Genomic DNA, 19,902 nt, shown 5'->3' with positions numbered 1-19,902 from the left:
TTATATGGGAAAAATGTGTAATAATGGAAGTATATAGTACAGTACGTAGATATAAAAAAAGACTATGCGAATAAAGAGGTTGAGTGAGGAGAGGAGCAATAATTGTTTGGCAAGTGGGCCCATAGTCTAAGGCTTTCTGGTGGGCCCCTGACATCCCAGTCCAATGCTGGTTGGCAGTACATTAACTAAAGGGCCACAAATGGAGGGTACAATTCTGCACATTTTACCCCAGAATTCCAGGTTTTCACAAATGTGTACTGATATGTGCCGTAGGTGCAACGTTTACCCATAAATGAGAAGCATTTTCATTCATGTGCAAAGTCCATAGAAGTGCAAGGAACATGTTTAGGTGCAAGTATCTAATCAATGGTGTCAATATACACAATAATTGCATGCACTTTTGTGCAACCATCAGAAATAAATCCTACAATGTGGGATTACCCATTGTATATGTAAAAGTGCACACATACAAGCTAATTTAACTGACAGACAGCCACAGTCAACATATTTCCCCCCATAATTCTGAGAATTCACACCAGCAGGGCCGGAACTAGGGGTAGGCAGAGTAGGAACGTGCCTAGGGCGCAAATCTGGGGGGGGGGGGTGCCAGGCACGTACCTGCTCTGTCGCCTACCCCATTGTCCGGTCCCGTCTCTCCCCGACTGGAGCTGATACCTTCTCCACAACTGCGCTTCTGTGCATGCGCGCTTGCAGGTTCTGGCATGCACGCTCGAGTGCAGGTTTGCGCATGAGTGTAATTTCGCGCAGTCGCACTCCAGCACGCACTCAGCCGGTGTCGTGGCCAGCCAAGTTGCCTAGGGCGTCTGGCCAGGTTGGACCGGCTCTGCACACCAGTGTACTGCTATGCCCAAGGGAATGTGTGCCAATAAGTGTAAGCATTGCCATTACAGTGCAAAAGTCTAAAAGGGACATTTAAACATATAATTGTGGCACTACTGATGAGTAAAGTTGAAACGGACCAGCTCAAATGAAGACACAAACTCGGAGGCACTGAGCACCCCATCTACTTAAAGTGACATGTGCATATTTTATATAAGTACAGGTATGGGACCTGTTATCCAGAATGCTGGGGACCTGGGGGTTTCTGGATAATGGATTTTTCCGTAATTTGGATCTTCATACCTTAAGTTAGAAAATGATGTAAACATTAAATAAACCCAATAGGCTGGTTTTGCCTCCAGCCAGGATTAATTATATCTTGGTTTGGATCACATAAAAGGTACTGTTTTATTATTACAGAAAAAAAAAGATTAACATTTTAAAAAAATGTGCATGTTTTTAATAAAATTGAGTCTATGGGAGACAGCTTTTCCTTAATTTGGAGCTCTCTGGATTTCAGGATAACAGATTCCATACCGCTATCATGTATGTCTGATTTCCCATTCATTCACCTACAACAGAACATATAGAGATGGAATGCAATTTGGAGCTCTCTGGATAACAGGTTTCCGAGTAACAGATCCCATACCTCTATCATGTCTGCCTGATTTCCCATTCAGTCACCTACAATATAACATATAGAGAGATGGAATGAAATCATGGCCAGGGCCTATGTTTATGCCATAAGGTTCAAGCTATGTCATTGTACAGCAGGGGTGTCAGGGTTTTTTTGGGGGAGATTTTTGGCCAAAACCCTGTCACACCCTGAACATACCCAGTTACGCCCCACTTACACTTAGCTATGCAGCAACGATGCCAAAATAAATAATGGACAATGCTGGAAAACACTGGAAAGATTTGTTTTATAAGACAATAACTATGTGTAATTATCTAAGGTCGTTTAGTTCTTCTGTGGGAACGAGTAACCTCGGAGCAGAGTGCCGTGTAAACAGTGGCAGCCCATGTCAGCTGCAGCATCTGTGCCACATTATATTTCTTTAATTAGGACTGGAGAGGGGAAACTAGATACTCTTTTGAAATGGAAGCGTGTGTGTGTGTTTCGCTGAGCATCTAGGTCTGAAACAGGGTGTCAATAACTGTGACTCGCTCTGTTCTGTTTAATGGGAACTTGTAAGTGTGATTTAAATGCGCCTGATGGGATTTACAAACAGTAGCCCCATTTAAGAGCCGCCTGGTCATAATGAATTATGGGGGAAGTCATACAATACCCCGGGCAGATTCTAAAGTCCTCTTGCTCGCTCTATCTGCCATTAAAGCCTGTTTCACTCACACACAAGTTCTGTAACCAGTTCACTGCCGGGTTAAAAATAAGAAAAGTTGAACTCTTGTGTCACAAGTTTGAGGGGTGTGTGTATGGATGCTGGGTTTCCATTTGGAGGGGTTGAACTTGACGGACTTTGTCTTTTTTTCAACCTGATTTAACTACTATGTATGTAACATGTGCTTCTTGACAATTATATAAACTGCATGTTTTAAAATACCCTCCAAAATTCTTTTAAACTAAAGGCAGACTTTACAATTTCAGCAGAGGATCTGACTGCCTATACTTTCCCCAATCAGCGGATATTTAAGTTGATTAAATGAAGAACATGGACCCAGTACAACCAGGTTATTTCTTATTTATTCATAAAAATCTACGGTATTTTAGTCCTGAAAATCATCATAAACCTGTTTGCCCCAACATGCTAGCAAATGTATCTAGACTGAACATGCAAGGAAACCGCAACTTGCCCAGAGTAAATGATATTGTCACTATGTCATGAAATGTAGCCAGGCATACCTTTCTATAAGAAATATAAATCTAGTTCTAGTCAATCACTCTCAGCAGCTGCCAACCAATTCATACTTCAGGCCTGTTGCTCCAATTGGCAACCATAATACAGGTATGGACCTGTTATCCAGAAGGCTCAGAGCCTTCTAGAGAAGGGATATTTCTGTAATTTGGATCACCATACTAAAAAAAACAATTAAACATTAAATGAACCTAAAGGATTAGTTTGCCTCCAATAAGGATTCATTATATCTTAGTTTGGATCAAGTACAAGGTACTGTTTTATTATTACAGAGAATTTAAGCAAATCTGAATAATTTGCTTAAAATGGAGTCTATAAGCGATGGCCATTACATAATTCAGAGCTTTCTGGATAACAGATCCCATGCTTGCACAAACAACAAATATGGGAATTTTTGTTGCTTCAGAATTTCAGAGATTTAATGAAATGATATGGCGCTGCCCCCCCCCTGCAAAGAAACTTCAAATGGGACCTGGCAACCTACCCATCCCTTTGCCAGCCCTTGTGCCATAGTTTGCAGCAGGGGACGCAAATTTTTAAGGGGCAAGAACAGCTATAGAGGAAGCTGACCCCACAGTCTGTTCTCCCAGCGACCACAGGGTCTGCTTCGTCTATAGTTACACCACTGGAAATAGCCTTGAATTCTGTATCCCTGACCCAGTAATATGAATGGCACACAATTAGCAGGAATTCAGACAAATGGGTGGCAGGGTGGCACAGAGGGTAACATTGCAGCGCTGGGGTCCTGCATGTATGTTCTCCACATGTCTCAATGGCTTTCCACCAAATAAGGAGTTTTTTCTTGTGGATTTCAGCTAAATCGGCCCCTCCTAGTAATATGAAGCACAAATACATTAGTAGGGACACACAGTACATGCATATGTGGAACAACCTATTATATGTACAAACCAGACCAAGACTGGCAATCTGTGGGGTCTGCCAGAGGGGCTGCTGTAAGATGCCATAGACAGTCATTTAATGGGCATGTTTGGGTCTCTGTGTACTTGTGATGCCAGGGCCAAGTTTTACTCCAGACCTGGTGCAAACGGATGTATCACTATGTACAGTACAACATGAGAGGAGCAGAGGACAGGCAATATTTGCTCACCACAGCTATGACGGGATCAAACCCATCAATAATAAACATACTGTGGAATTGTAAAACAGCCAAGAGCTGTCGGAAAAAGCAATACCAGGGGTAGCGTGTAGGCACATGAGAGTTCTCGCTAAGCCGTGTTTTACAACAATTACAGGCCATTTCCCAGAGATTTTACTAAGACGTTCTTTACAAGAGACCTTAAGTGTCTGTAAGGGCGCATTATTGCCGTTTGACCTCTGACACAGCTCAAAGCTCTTCAGACCTGAGAGAGATTAATGTCACCAGGAGGGCCACTTAGAGACAGAGAAATGGGAGTAGCCGGGGTCCCCAACCTGATGGTTAAGCCCTCAGTCCAGTTAATAGCAGATCTATTTCTTAAGTGTACAGTAGGAGCGAGCCAGCCTTGAACGAAAGGGAGATACCGCTCCACTGTGAATTTAACATAAACCTTTCTTCTATGGGAAAATACATGCAAGCCTGCCCTGTGTACCCCAAGGGCATTTGTCAGGGGTGGAAACCCAAATATAACTGCATATAATAATAGCAAATTCAATTCTTTTACTTTCCAATATAAATTAATTTCTTAATGTTTTAAAGTGGGAAACATAATTGCTATTGAAAGCAGAGTCTGCCTTTTGTTATTTTCTGCACTGCTGGTCCTGACTACATGAACTATTGAAACAATGTTGCATTTGTCAACCCTGCCAGCCAGGGCCGCCATCAGGGGGGGATAGGGGGGGAGAGTTGTAGGGAGCCCAAGGGTAAGGGGGCACGGCCACGGCACACTTACTTGATTAGCCGGCCCCCCATCTTTCTGTGAGCTTCTGACTTTGGGAAGGCATGGACGTTTATGGGGCCCTGGCCACCAATTTAGGCCACCAATTATTTTTTCTCATGTGGGGTCCTACCCACCAATATTTTTTAATGGGGGGGCCCAGGCCACAAATGTTTTTTTTTTATCGGGGGCCCTGACCACCAATATCTTTTTATTTTCTATTAACATGTGGGAACCCTAGTCAACAATATTTTTTTTACTGTGTGGTGGGGGGTGGACCTGTGGGGTGGGCGGACCTGTAGGTGGGGCTTGCGGTGCGCGCAGCCCATTGGGCCCTGGAAATTTTGTCGTATGGGGCCCTGCGATTTCTGATGGTGGTCCTCCTGCTGGCAACTAAGACTCCATTTGAACCGATTGATGCACTGTTTCTATACTGGGATCAGGGGAGATCATGAAGCTGCTTTTGCCCCTCTCCTGCTTCGCGCTTAAAGGAGAATACAAAAAACCTTCCCCTCATACCCTACTTAGACCCCCCGAGCATTAAGGAGCACCCTCTTGCACCCCTTAGTGCTTTTTTATGCTCGGGGGGCATACTAAGTGCCCCTCCTGTATTGCTTGCATGCATTTCCTCTGGGTACTCCAGTTTCTGCCAAAAACATTCAGGCAGGTCAAATGGCTCCTTATAAAATTGATCCTAGAGTATGTGAATGTGATAGGGACCTTAGATTGTAAGCTCCACTGGGACAGGGACTGATATGAATGATGAATTATTTCTGACTAAAAATCAGAAAAAAAACATTCACAAATCTGAATAAAAGTTCTGGGTGAAATCCCGGAATATTCATTTTATCTCATCTTACAACAGCTCTGGCAGTTATATAACTTGTTTATTAGGACGTAAATATTTAATTTGCGCTTTCAATAAAGAAAGCTCTAATTTTTGGCGCATTACGAGCCCCGGAGAAAAGTCAGCTAATGGCGTACTGAGTTATCTGAACATCGAAGAATCTGTCAGAAATAGGACTTTCCCTCCCTTGATTTTCCATTATTTAATTAACATGTTTACTTAAGAGCAAACTCTACAAAATAAGTAATTACATGTCGAGCCAACGGATCTACTAGGCAGTGACCGCAAAATTGCAGCACTGATTCATTTGCAGTTTAATTCTGACATCTAGTGGCAAAGTTGTAAATTGCAAGTCCTCGTTGGGGCAGCTTGACTGAAGGAGCCTGATGTTAATTTCTGTTTATGTAATGCTTTATACATGTTCATACAGATTTAAGTAACATAGTGCCATCTCTACATTGCCCGAGTGTCAGGTGCATTCACTTCTGTGTTTTATATTTTGCATTCTTAGAACTCAACTCTGGCTGGTACTTCTAACGCCCCTTTGTGCTGTGCTGGGTTTGAGTTTGGCTCACTGTTTTACTACATAACAATGGTGGCTGGTAATCGCCTGTGACCTGCAGATTCCTATCATGAAGGGAGATGGATAGGCTGTGTTTCTATGGGAGATCAACAGCAGGGCCAGATTTCAAACCAAAATGCCTCTCGTACCCCCCAAACACTCACACCCCTACTCCTGCCATTCACTGATCACCAGCACTGGGGACAGAATAAGTGGAAGATTGAAGAGACTGTCAAATTCTCCCACCTGGTCCCCAATTCAGATGCATGTTTGCCGCCCTATTCCCAGGCCTTTGTGGCCTGCCTACAAATCCAAGTCGGATCAATGGGAAAACAGACGTCAATGGCAACTGCATGTAAAATTGATCACATTGCTCTTCTTAACACATTTGCCCATACCTCCCAACATTTTGGAAACAAAAAGAGGGACAAAAAAGTTGGCGTATGTAGCGCGGCAACATTTTTGGACCACACCCATTTTGTGGCCACACCCCCTAATTACCATGCTCATTTTACAAAATTTGGCAGGTTATTAAAGTTTGAACATATTTCTGTGCTTTTTTTCAGTTATTACAGTTTTGCTAATGAAGGTTAAATGCTCTTTAAGCTGTGAGTCTAACTTCTCCCAAGAGACCCGTTATCTTATATTGTTACAATTACTTATTTGCTTATCTCAAAATTGTTACAAAAGTATCTTATTGGAACCTTGTGGTTGTTCTGGGCTCTCTGTCAAAAGCCAATTAAGTTAGAAACTTTGTTTCTTTTTCTGGCTGTTCAGTGCAGAGAAAAACTGGGCTTTCCAGTACAAACGAGGAACTGCGGGTTGAGCTGTCAAAAGAGGGACTGTCCCTCTAAAAACAGGACAGTTAGGAGGTGGTATGCATTTGCCATTCACATGCTTTATTTTTTTTATCCTAGTTTTTCGAGACGATAGCCGTTTTAAATGGCTAATATAATGAATTTGTTGTTCATTTCCGCTGACAGTCGGTTGAAAATGAATTATTTTTAAAACGGCTGTTATCTCAAAAATGAGAAAAATAACAATGAATGTAAATCGCAAAAGTGCTCAGAAGGGCAGATCTGATTCATTTCACTGTTTATCTGTTTTAAAGGTTAATATTTCCTTTAAGCCGGATACCCACAGGCATATATAAGGCTCTGAGTCAAAACAAACAATGTTTGGAATCATGCAGAGACCCACCTGAAACGTTGAAAAAGCCATTTGCCAATTGATCACATTTATTAGCAAACCGGGTCCCTGGAGCTTTAGTTTGATGCAGTTAAATGAACTGTGAATCTCCTCCCATTACAGAATTGAATCAGACCTTTAAGTGAGTAACTATTTCATATTTCTAGGCATGGACTGTACAGTTCAACTGGATTCCAACGTCCATATGGCCGTGGTTTTCCTCGCACTGTTTTAAAATGTGCCAAAATTTCCTTTAACCAGTTTCAGGCAAATGCACAGACCCTAGCAAACAGCGGCACGATTGGGTTTCTGACCCCTCGGAGCATGAATGGCATCTGGCGCAATGGGTAAGCGGCTCCTTTAAGAGGAAAAGGAGTGAAAGATGATAGTGTCCCATTAAAAGCGATTAAGTTATGCAATGGGTTTAATTAACAAAAAAAAAGATCCAGGGCTTTATTGTCCGGGAGTAAAAAAAAAAAAAAAAGCAAATCTGACAGGTTTTTCCTGTATTCTGGCAGGTCAGTGGGCTTTAAATGCATTAAACATGAAGTCATCTCTTCTTTTCTCTTATACAGCAGCATTGGACATACAAACTATATGTATTGTAACATAGTATATGTGAAGGCTCTACAAACTATAATGTTACATGTAACTGTATTAATATAATCATCGGAGCTGGGGAGTGTCCCCTATGTTCCCTGAGCCCCACCAGGACCCTGATCATTCTCTTAAAGGCAACTGCTTATTAAAAACCCAAAAGTTGCACCTAGACAAAGAAGAACGAAGTGATAGAAAAGCCAATATAAACTCCTGCTTCACGGTCTGGCTTAGAGAGCATTGAAGGTAAAATGTGCATTAAAATATAATTTCCCTTTGGGAGCAGGTGAGTCGAGCTGGCGGCCCTCCAGCTGCTGTGGGTTAATAAAGCTATTGACTGGCTGTAGATGCCATTAACTGTATCCTAATATAGCTCAAAGAAAGAGTGCTTTACATTTTTGATTGACACGCTATAAAGCCAATAAGCTTAGAAAGGGAAGTGATCAATAAGCCATTGAACTCAGGAAGCCACTTGCAGGGAACAGGTCTCACATGGAGCCTCCTAACCGTTAAACTACAACTCCAAGGGGTCCATTCACTAAGTTCAAGTGAAGGAATAGAGAGAAAAATACTCTAATTTCGAGTCGTTTTTTGTGCTCCTCGATTATCGAATTGGCGTAAATTCGCCTGAGTAGAATGATTTAAATAGATAGAGCGCAAAAACGCTGCGACTATTCGCCCATTCGATAGTCGAAGTACTTTCTCTTTTAAAAATACTTCGACTGCCTACTTCGCCACCTAAAACCTACCGAATTGCTTTAAAAGCCTATGGGAAAGTCCCATAGGCTTGTTTTCTAAGTTTTTGATCAAATAAAAAGGCATTCGATCGAATGAAAATCCTTCGATCGAATATTCGCCCATTCGACTATTCGCCAGCATGTAAATTCACCCGAATTGCCTATTCGATTCCTCAGAAGAATTTCGAGGGATTTAACCCCTCAAAATTCGACCCTTGATACATCTGCCCCCAAGTGTCTAATTCTAGACTCTTATAAAGTATATATTCTCCATAGATCCTTCCCTTGGTCAATGCAAACCCTTTCCTGACACAGTAGAAGTGGAACAGTATAGGAGACAACGTATATTGACTTAAAATCATATAAGAACCATCCTGTACTGCCATTAATACCTTTTTTTTTTATTGAGATATTCAAGAAACCCAAGGGTTACAAGCTCATCGATGAGGCCATGTACCAAATATACATTTCCCGGTCAGGCTCTTTCCTATCTCACAGTATTTTGTATCTTCCCCTCATGAGCAAATGTTGGTAAGACGAGAGGCTTGAAGGAACCAGACACTCCACGCTTGGCAAATTTCATTGTCTCAGGTGTCACAGAACTCGTAGACCATGTAAGAAGGGACATCTGACAGGCTCCCAGGGAAGTGACACACTGTCTGCTCTTGTATGGAGGACCGGCGTAGAGCGTCATTAATCTCTATCACTGCCCCTTATCTCTGCCCGCTGAGCAGGTTCTGCTTGTCTCAGCTGCCCAATAGTCTGGGAGTCTCAACCTTCATCACCTCAAATAATAAACCGGTGTCAGTCCTTCAGCAGGTCAGTTCTCCACTTGCCACCACCCCAGCATTCATTTGGCACAAATCTCAGTCGTCATGCCCTCATTCTCTTCTAACTTTCACCTGCCATCACTAAAACCAGCATTCTGGTAAATACAAATATCAGACCTCTCTATCACTCTATAACTTTGCCTCCACCATCACCTTTGCTAAATGCACTGCAAAACTTCTCACCATCATCATAACCTGCTGACCACACAGTAGGGACGCAACCTTCTCAGAACAAACGATTTGGCAACTGTGAAACTGAAATTTTCGGCCAAAGATAAATTGTTTCCCCCCACCCCTTGGATCCCTCCAACAGAGACTTCTTTAATACTGAGGGTCATATTATCACATAAATCCACAAACACATCAGTAGGGGCAGAGGGAGTGCAGCAGCAGTACAGGATTAACTGACCCCCTTTTCTAAAACACAGACATCAGAATGCAGATTGATTGTGAGTCTGGATTATTATTTATTTGCCTGCCATTCAACCCAATGCCTCTACTTTGCTAGGGTCATGTACCCGATATAGCCGGCCACAAGGACACTCACCAGAATAACAAGTTTGTATCTGCAGCTGAAAACAACAAGGAAAGCTAACAATTTTGGACAAATTTATTTTACTTTCAATTGCAGGGGGGAAAACTTATGGTGCCTCTGCAATTTTGTCTGGTCCTTGCCAGCAGTGTCGGACTGGCCCACCGGGACACCAGGAAAACTCCCGGTGGGCCCAGGTGTCTGTGGGCCCTTGTGCTGCTAAACTTTTGGCCTATTTCATGGCCATTCCCTATTTCTTTGAGAACAAAGATGGTAAATAGATGGAATAATAGATTATAGTATGTAAATAATAAAGACTAGGAGAATAGAGGTTAATTGAGGAGAAGAAGATTAATAGTACTGAGAGTGGGCCCCTTTTCTAAGGTTTTTGGGTGGGCCTCTGGTGTCCCAGTCCGACACTGCTTGCCAGGGACAAAAGGCAGGGGCTCTGTGGTTACACATTAACTACAATTGCAGTGTAACAATTTATATAAAATCTAAGAACGTATGTACATTGCTAAAGTGCTCAGATCTCTGATAGCATATACTGTTTGTGCCCTTTAACTCTCCTTGAATTCAGTCATGCTTTATGGCCGATATGTTAGCTATCTCTATAGCAGAGCGTCTGCGTTGTATTTAGGCCTGGTGCCACCCCAAGCACCTTACAGTGACCACCAAGTGGGCAAAATGACATCAAGCATACTGTGCGTAAAAACTGTCCTGTGAAAATATCACCCCCCAGAATTCCCTCACTGGGCCCTGTACCCCACACCCCCCATGCTGCACTGCCGGATAGCTCTCCAGGATGGCTGGACGGGATTTTATTTTATTTTATTTTGGGGAAAAATGTCAAATTTAACTCTCTCTGTATCTGGAAAGCCATAATCCAGAAAGCATCTAATTACAAGGAAGAATCTTTAAACATTATTTCCTTTTTCTCTGTATATAATAAAACAGTACCTTGTACTTGATAGGAACTAAGCTGCATAAATTTATATTGGTGGTAAAACAATCCTGTTGGGTTTATTTCATGTTTAAATGATTTTTAGCAGACTTAAATGGTGATCCAAAGCAGAAAAAGACCCCTTATCTGGAAAAGCACAGGTTCCAAGCATTCCTGAGCCAAGTAGCTTGAAGGTGAATTAGGTCACTGCCCAAAAACTCTCACCAGGCCTGGACTGGCAATCTGTGGGGTCTGGCAAATGCCAGAGGGGCTGCTATAAGGTGCCATATAAAGTCAGTATTTAGCGGGCTGTTTGGGCCTCTGTGTGGGCTGATTGGTTCTCAGTCCGGACCTGACTCTCACGCACGGCCTCTTCCTCCTTGAACCTCCTAAGCTGGGAGAAGGGTTATTATTTAGTCCCTTTTCTACTTTCCAGTGCAAGAATGGATAATGATTTAAGCATAATCTGTCTATACGCTCAAGTGAAAAGTTCTTATTATAGGGGGTGGATATTTTGGAAGCAGGCTTTTTGTCATCTTAGGAAATCAGTTTAACCAAGTAGATGGTTTAATAAGGTGAAATATGTTTATATACTGTAGTTGTACATTGACCCTCTAAGTCAGTGCACTTGGTTTATTTCCTGCCTTGCCTTGTTTTGGCAAATAACTTAAGCAGACCCTGAGGGATCCAAGCAGCTGTCAACTCTAAACATAATCTGAATGGAGTATTCAGATTTTTGACCCATAGAGAAATGGGGTGCAAATATGGTTGAAAGCCATAATATTTCCAATAGAGGAAATGCAAAAATAGATTTTTGTGTGCTCAAAAATTGTTCAAATATCTAAGTTAAAAGGAATGAAAGCTATTACACAATCAAAATGCTTAGAGCCCATGATCACGGTGCAAAAGTCTTCAGGGTACAAACACATACTTCTTTCCCTCAGTTTGCTTTCTGAACGCCAAGTTGTTGGCCTCCCAGAGTGACCCCTGTTATTTGCACTGACTGTCCGACCTGTGCAAGCCCTTGCACAGTTTACACAAGCAGATGGATCTTTTGTGATGGCCCAGCTTTGCACAAAAATCCTTTTGAAGAGTTGATCTGGGCTGTTTCTATTGAGTTACCTTGAAGCTGAGAGCAGTGAATGGAAGGTGTGAGCTGCATTATGTGTAACTGGACTCTCTGCTATGCAAGCCTTTGTTACCTGAGGGTGCGGAGACAACAATATATTGTTCTCATCAATCACCTTTTGTGAATCATATCAACTTTTCATCTTTACACTTTACTTTCCTTGAAGGACACAAAGCAGGACTGAAGCCGGGGCTATGAGAAACATATTCACATGTGAAAAGCAGCGTGTAGGGGGGAAAAAATAAAGACCAGTAAATAAGCTCCTTCCTCCCCCAGCTCCCTAAATAAGAATCTGCCTGAGTAAAGATGTAATTACTTGTTACACCAAACAGCTTTAAAAGTCTCAGTTACACAAGGCCCAGTACTGGGAGCAGGTAAATATATAGCATGAAATAAGGTGTGCGAAAATTGAAGGGATTCCTTTGTGTGGGGGATTAAGTTCATAAGCACAAAATCGTAGGGTAATAATAGGAAAACCACTCAACTAAAACAAGGGGCAAAGTAATTTATCAATTAACATGCCAATAATGCTTACAGTCATACATATGCCTTACCACCTTCCCAAGCCCCAACAGCTACACAAGGCCACTTTCTTTCCTGTCCAAGGAATGTTACCATATTCCGATATACAACTAAAGCTGGCCATAGACGCACAGATCCTATCGTACGAATCAAGGATTCGTACGATTTTCGGATCGTGTGTGGAGATTGCCGACATCGGTCGTTTGGTAGATCCCGCCGGAGCCCATTGCACATCGTAATCGGAACGTTCAGCCATACAGATTACCCCCGATATAGCCATGCTCGTTAATGGAATATCGGGGAAAGATCCGAGCGGATCTTTGCGTCTATGGCCACCTTAAGGATCTAGCTGGGTGCTAAAAGTTACTGCAGAAGCATAAGGCATAAATAATATAATATATAATTCATAATAGCAAGCACTATTGCACACCCTTCCAACAAGTTCAGTATGGAGTGAAACAATGATTTGTATAACAGCCGGGCACTGGCTAGTAATGTCATTAACAGCAGTGATTGAGAACAGTCCAACCATGGTCCCAATACCGCTGATTGACTTGAGTCCCACCATGTCTCCCATACTACAAAACCAACACACACCACCGATTGACTAGAGTCCCACCATGTTCCCTGTGCATCTTAACCAATGCACTCATTGACTAGTATCCCACCATGTTCCCAATACTTCTAAACAAATGCACACCACTGATTGACAAGAATCTCACCGTGTTCCGCATACTTCTAGACAAACGCACACCACTGACTGACTAGAGTCCAGCCATATTCCTCATACTTCTAAACAAATGCAAACCACTGATTGACTAAAGTCTCACTGTGTCCCCCATACTTCTAAACAAATGCAACCACTGATTGACTAGAGTCCCATCATGTTGCCTGTACTTTTTAACCAATGCACTCATTGACTAGAGTCCCACCATGTTCCCTGAACTTTTAGACCAATGCACTCATTGACTAGAGTCCCATAATGTTCCCCATACGTCAAGACAAATGCACACCACTGATGACTTGTTCCCACCCAAAACCTCCATACGCTATTCCTCTTGTACTTTCATGTAGCACATTCCCACACCGGAAAATCACAGGTTTTAAACAAAATGTAGCCTGCTATGGCTAAATATAAGGATAACTATTGATTGCACTCTGCATACAACCTCAACTTTAATTGGTCACTTACTCCTGGGTGACGTCTCATATACTTCACAATACACAAAGGCCATGAATTATCTACTAAATATTTTCCTATAAACAGAGATGCCATTTGTGTCACATGGTTTCTTTACCTCTTATACCGGATATTGGTTGTTTTTGTATGTAAATCTGTATGTATAGTGTATATACCATTCATTGTACAGTGTCTGTGCTTTATACATTTGTGTTAATAATAACAACAATAATAATAATATAGACTAGAGGTCTTTTGTGTATTGTAAGAAGTAATTCATCCCCTATTTTAAGGTAAAATGATATTAGAATCAACTTGAAGTTCCATGATCTGTGCTTTGTCCCTTTACACAGCCGTAGAATGCCTTGGTGACGTATACTTTATAGATCGAATAGGAATTATTTTATCCTGTAAAGGCTTTGCATGAAGCCTGCAGTTATAATAATAAGGAGCTACTGAGTCAGATCCATGTTAGTTCACTGTCTGGCTGAATTTGTTACTGATCAGTAAATAACTGAGCAGCCTAGGGGAAACCATAATCCTACCCATATTAGTATGTAATTTGCATCTACCTCTAAGCCCAGCATCCTTCTTCTGGCAAGCATTATGGACAATGTGGCATGCCAGCCAAGAACAATGTATTGGGCGAGCGTAATCTTGGCCCACAAGCTCCCTGCCGCCTGTACACTGCCAGTTTGCCACCCTGTGGAACCTTAGCATATTGTTGAGCTTCCTCCAGAGTATTGTGAGCATTCATACTTTGCACTGGCCATTTTGTATTCCTTGGCATTGCCAATGTTGCTTTGGCAAATCTCTGATTCTCTGGCCATTGTGTATTTTAAATGAGCACATTAGCCTTCCCCTGGGCATTGTATGTATTCTTATTCATTGGCATTGCATGAATTCCGTGAGTAAAATGGATACATGTGTGTGATAAAGCTGCACAAAGAAATAATGTATGGCAGAAGAAAACATATAGCAAACTAGGGAATATCACAAAGAAGCAGAAATGCTAATGCTTCTCTATGCGAGAGACCCTATTGCTTTACTGCTGCAAAGGGAAAATGAATAAAAAGCATGGCGTGTGCCTGGCACTACAATCTGTGATTCTCAGGCCCCTTTGTGTTATCCATTTTGTGTGCATAAAACAGACTTTGCTAACACACTTTAGGGTTACATCAGATAATGCTAGAGGACTAATTCTAGAAGGCCATTAGAGTGACCTGAAGGTTATGGAGGGTCTGCTCCCAGACGCCAAATACATCCCAACCCTAAAACATTACAAAATGAGAGAAGAGAAAATCCATAACTATTTCCCAAGGAAGATGTCAAACAACGAGCAGCAGAAAGGATGGACAAAAAGAGCCGGGGCCGGGTGATATATCACTGTCACATCCATCTGTCTTAGTCCAGGAAGGACAAGTCTCAAGTAACAAAGTGACAAGAGCCCATCTGGAGCCACAGTCTGGAGATGATGGGCACGGAACCAGGTGCTCCCATTAGCCCCAGTTCCACCCCTACCAGTCCTGCAGTGTTTCGTTGCATCCTCAAAGTTAAAGTCACAGCACGGCACCCAGCGGGCACATTCCGTAGCTCTCACCTTTGTGCTGCTATCATTCTTTTTCACATTTCTTATATATTTTAGTGTTTCAGGAGATGCCATAACCAGAAAGCAATGTCTCAGATATTCCCTCCAGGTACAATGTAGATGTTCAAGAGCCAGAGGGGTTCTTTTTGAATCACTGTAATTCACTGAAAATAAACACTACTCACAGCAGAATGAAATATTGGGCAAGATTTACCACTGTTTAGCAGCGGCCCCCAAACTTTTTTGCCCCATAGACCATAGTAAAGCCAGAATTCTTTGCAGGAACCAGGGGGTGGTGGCAGTGGGCCGCGGCCTGGCAGTTGGGGACCCCTGCTGTATAGGGCCTTCTGATGGTCCCACCCAACCGATATATAGCCAAAAATTGACCACATGCCAATTGGGCAGGTTTCATTTTCCAGTTGATTGAGGTCCCCCATCTGCAAGTTGATGCTGTCCTCAATCAACTAATAATCTGATTGTTGGCCCACAGGCCAAACCCTCAATCAGGCCAATATGTCCCACCTAAAGGTGTTCATATTAGTTAAAGATTCGCTCATTTGGCGACCTCGGTAGCACCCCCCCCCACCCACCCCTAAAAGAGCAAGTTTTGTAACTTTTCATACTATTTTGCCCAGGTAAGTACCAGTAACAGATTAGGTTGTGTTGCCCATAATATACAATAGGAGCCGGTAGAGAAATGGCAGCTGTTAGGCTACTGGGATTTCTCCGGCCCTAATCTAATGGCCACAACGCAAGGCTCAGACCTTCATTTCCTTAGACTTCCATGCTGAACAGATAATGGCTTGATGGAGCAATGTTCGCTGGGATTCATTTTCTCACAATAAACCTTACTTCATCTCCTATTTACCCGGCCATCCGTCATCCCAGCTATATCCTTTACTGCTGGAAACCCGATATTCAGTGACTTCACAGGGCTGCTTAAGAAAAGCCTTCATACTGCGGCCCATGTGTAGACGGAATGGCTGTTTACAGCAGTAATGCATTAAGGTATTTAACCCTTTACACCTTTGCATCACAAAAGCCAAGCTGCTTGAATTTACTATATCATTAACCCTTTAGCATTTGGTTGTTCTCAAGGCTACAGTAACAAGCAGTGTAATCTGTACTTATCTTATTAGTGTTATTACGGGGCCCCCGTAGTTAAAAGTCGAAAAAAGGTAAAGTGTTTAATTAAAAATTGTTTTTCCTCAAACCAAAACTGACCTAATTTAATATTAGTTGGAAAAAGTTTAATTTTTACTCTTTTCTGCTTTTAAGCTCTGACCTGGCATGATCCCATTTGAGTCAACAGCAAAAGGATTTAAATGATTTCTTTTTTTTTTAATCTAATTTTTTTTGTCTCATGCACATGACTCAGTATTGAAAAGACCCTGCTAATATCATGGAGGTGTGACTTGAGCACCCCCTGCTGTTCGTTGAGAGCAATGGTCAGGCAGAACAGTATAAAGAACAATATACAACAATAAAGAAATAGTTAGCCCTTTAGATTAACTCCCTCCTGCCGTTCTCTTTCAGTCTCTCAACTGTACAAAATATGTCAAAAAAAAGAAGAAAAATATTCCAGAAACTATGTTTTCTTGTAGAACAGCGTCTAAAGCAAATGGAGAAAGCAAAAAAGCAGGAACAAAATATGGTGTAGTATTTTCAACTGTTGTTAAAGCACCCTGTGCTGGAAAAGTAGAAGTTAAAAATAAAAAACAAGAAATGTTTTGATGATGTGGATTTCCATTTAATGAGACCTTTTCTTTCCATCCCAAAGTGTGTGCAAACGAAATTGGTGTTCTCTGGATCCTTCACCAAGTATTAGTATAATTGCCTACTTACAAGATAGTGGCAGTTATATTGCATGTAGTTTAATTCCCCATATTCTCCTCCGCCAGCCACCGTTAGGCTCCCAGGTAGGAATACAAAAATTGGATTTTGCAATAACATTTTATTAAAAAAAATTTTTAAGAACATTTAAAATTTCACTCACATTTGTTTGTAAGGTTGTCACATATAGGCAAGTATATGCTGGCGGTATCCCCAGCTGTAATGCAAAGGAGGAGGTTGTGCTGGCGTCTCTCTCCCTCGTGGTGTTCTCCCCGTAGCCTGCCTGTGACGTCACTTCCGATGCGTTTCACCGACCAATCGGCTTCCTCAGAGAACAGTATAAAGATACAGGTATGGGACCTGATATCCAGAATGCTCAGGACCTGGGCTTTTCTGGATATGGGTCTTTCTATAATTTGGATCTCCAAGTCTACTAAAAATCAGTTAAACGTTAAATAAACCCAATTAAATTGTTTTCCCTTCAATAAGGAATAATTATTCTATTATATACAGTACTATTGGGATCATGTACAATGTACAGAATCCAGGATTTGGTTCAGGATTCGGCCTTTTTCAGCAGGATTTGGTTTCGGCCGAACCCTTCTGCCTGGCCGAACCGAATTCAAGTCTAGGGGTGGGGAGTGAGATTGTGTGACTTTTTGTCACAAAACAAGGAAGTAAAAAATGTTTTCCCCTTCCCCCCTAAATTGCATATGCAAATTAGGAATCGATTCGGTATTCGGCCGAATCTTTCGCAAAGGATTCGAGGGTTCGGCCGAATCCAAAATGGTGGATTCGGTGCATCCCTAGTTATTATTACAGATAAAGAAATATTTTTTAAATGTTTTGAATTACTTAAGTAATATGGAGTCCATGGGAGATGATCTTCCAGCTTTCTGGATAACATGTTTTCGGATAACAGATCCTATACCTGTACATTAGAGAAGCAGGAAGCATCTCTTGAAGCTTTCCTGCTCAGTTCTGTGGTTCCTTAGAGAGATAACAACAAGAAATCTAAGGGAAACATGATGTTCATTGCCACAGTGTTAGGAAGGGCCCTCTGAGGAATTTTACACAGGTTATATAGTATGGTACATGTGCCCTATCATGCTGCCCAAAGCAAGTAACTCTTGTAGCTGCTTCTGATCACCACCCTCCTCTCACTTACCCATTTGCACCACCCAAACTCCCCCATCCCAGTTCGGGAGTGAGAAAAGAGATAAATCCCATTTTTTTAGGGCGGAGGAAATGTTCCTCTACTTTCGCGCCCTACGAACATGCCTCTTCATGCCCTGACGTTGGGCACCGAATATATTTATAATACACATAAGGGCTTATACATAACTATATTTTTAAAATTAGAACGCACTGAGAGAAGCAGCTGGCTCTAAGGAAACACAAATCTAAAATTCTCCTGGAAATGCTGTTGAACTGTAACTCCCAGCAGTGGGTGTTAAGCATTGTACATTAACATTTCTGAGGACTTTGTAAAACACACAGATTGTAATTGCAAGAGCCAGGATTTCTTTTATGAGGATCGGGATAGCCAGCTACAGCCATTACGGGTTTAATTAAGTTGTTATAATACAAGATGGCAGGCAGAAGAGATTCCTACAATAAGTCAGCTCAAACATTGCGTTTTTATTATGGCATGCCAAAAGTATGGACGACGTACTACACTCCATTATTTAAAGCTTTTTAACGGGTAAATAAATAATATAACAAAAGTGGTTTCTTTTGGTTGGGCAAACATAGTGCAATGGATTGGAAAGGATTTGAAGTGTTTTACTGCCACCCAGAGGAAGCAGACATGCTTGTTAAGATTTCAAAGGCAGTTTTTGACAGCTGATAAAAGGCACAATACCGCCCCACTGGAGGTGCAATATAAATAGAAGTACAGACTTATACATAAATCTTACTTAAAATGTTGATAAAAAAAACACAAAATGTGAACAAAACGAGTTTTGATGGGCACTTTTATGTGCGGCAATATACATAGCGGTTTTTCTACTTAGAACCATCGCCTTCTTCTTTACTTATTTATCTGCAGCCCGGAGTGAAAGGCAGACATGGAAAATTGGTTCCGCTCAGTCAGCATTAAAAATGTGCATTTTCCCTGCAAACATCCGTTCACAGATACAAAGCAGAGAATTTTCGGAGTCACGCCAGCTCATTTAGACACAGGGCATAATTGCAAAGCTATTGCCATGTATTTGCAGCTGTACTGATTGGCCGTGACAAACCAAGTATGAGATAAAAGAGATACTAACCTTCTGTGTATTGGGAACAAGGAAGGCCAATGACAGTATGTAGCACAGGCAGGATCAGGATGTTACCAGTGGTAAGACCTGGGGTAAAACAGATTTTATATGAGGAAATGATTGATATAAAATAGAATTACATTTGCTATAGCTTTTATGCTGTTAAACTTCAACTCCCAGCATGCACTAATAATAACAGGATGTTGGTGAATGCTGGGGGGCTATATTTCGGGCCTGGACTATGATTCAATAGAGGTCTTGGCATTTCAAATACACAAAGGCCCAAACAGCCCCCCACCAGCTCAATAAATAGTAACTGTCGAAACATACCTCCCAACTGTTCCGTTTTTCGCAGGACAGTTCAGATTTTGACAGCTCAGCCCGCAGTCCCGGATTGTTGTTACTTAAATGTCCAGACTTTCTCTTTGATCTCCTGCAGTGAACAGCCAGAAAAAGACACAACTTAATTGCTTTTGGGCAGAGTGCCCAGAATAAGTGGCAGGTGCACTTAGATACTTTTGTTACAATTTAAGATAAGCAAAGAAACAATTGTATTCAGTGATTT

General features: G+C 41.8%; 2 long non-coding RNA genes across 2 annotated transcripts in view; both read right to left on the bottom strand.

Annotated features, from left to right (window-relative positions):
- The window catches only part of LOC108705513, a 91,226-nt gene that overhangs the window by 20,954 nt on the left and 50,370 nt on the right, over nucleotides 1-19,902 (bottom strand). The gene's annotated exons all lie outside the window — the stretch shown is intronic.
- On the bottom strand, nucleotides 1,108-19,708 carry LOC121396995. Its single transcript, XR_005963315.1, has 5 exons — nucleotides 19,668-19,708; nucleotides 19,347-19,424; nucleotides 17,932-18,090; nucleotides 17,240-17,402; nucleotides 1,108-1,143 (listed from the first exon to the last, which is right to left on the bottom strand). It is a non-coding gene; the product is annotated as an uncharacterized LOC121396995 (long non-coding RNA).

The sequence above is a fragment of the Xenopus laevis genome, chromosome 8L, assembly GCF_017654675.1.
Source record: "Xenopus laevis strain J_2021 chromosome 8L, Xenopus_laevis_v10.1, whole genome shotgun sequence".
Taxonomy (NCBI): Eukaryota; Metazoa; Chordata; class Amphibia; order Anura; family Pipidae; genus Xenopus; species Xenopus laevis.
The sequence above is the reverse complement of the archived record's forward strand: the minus strand, read 5'-3'. Positions and strand labels throughout refer to the sequence as shown.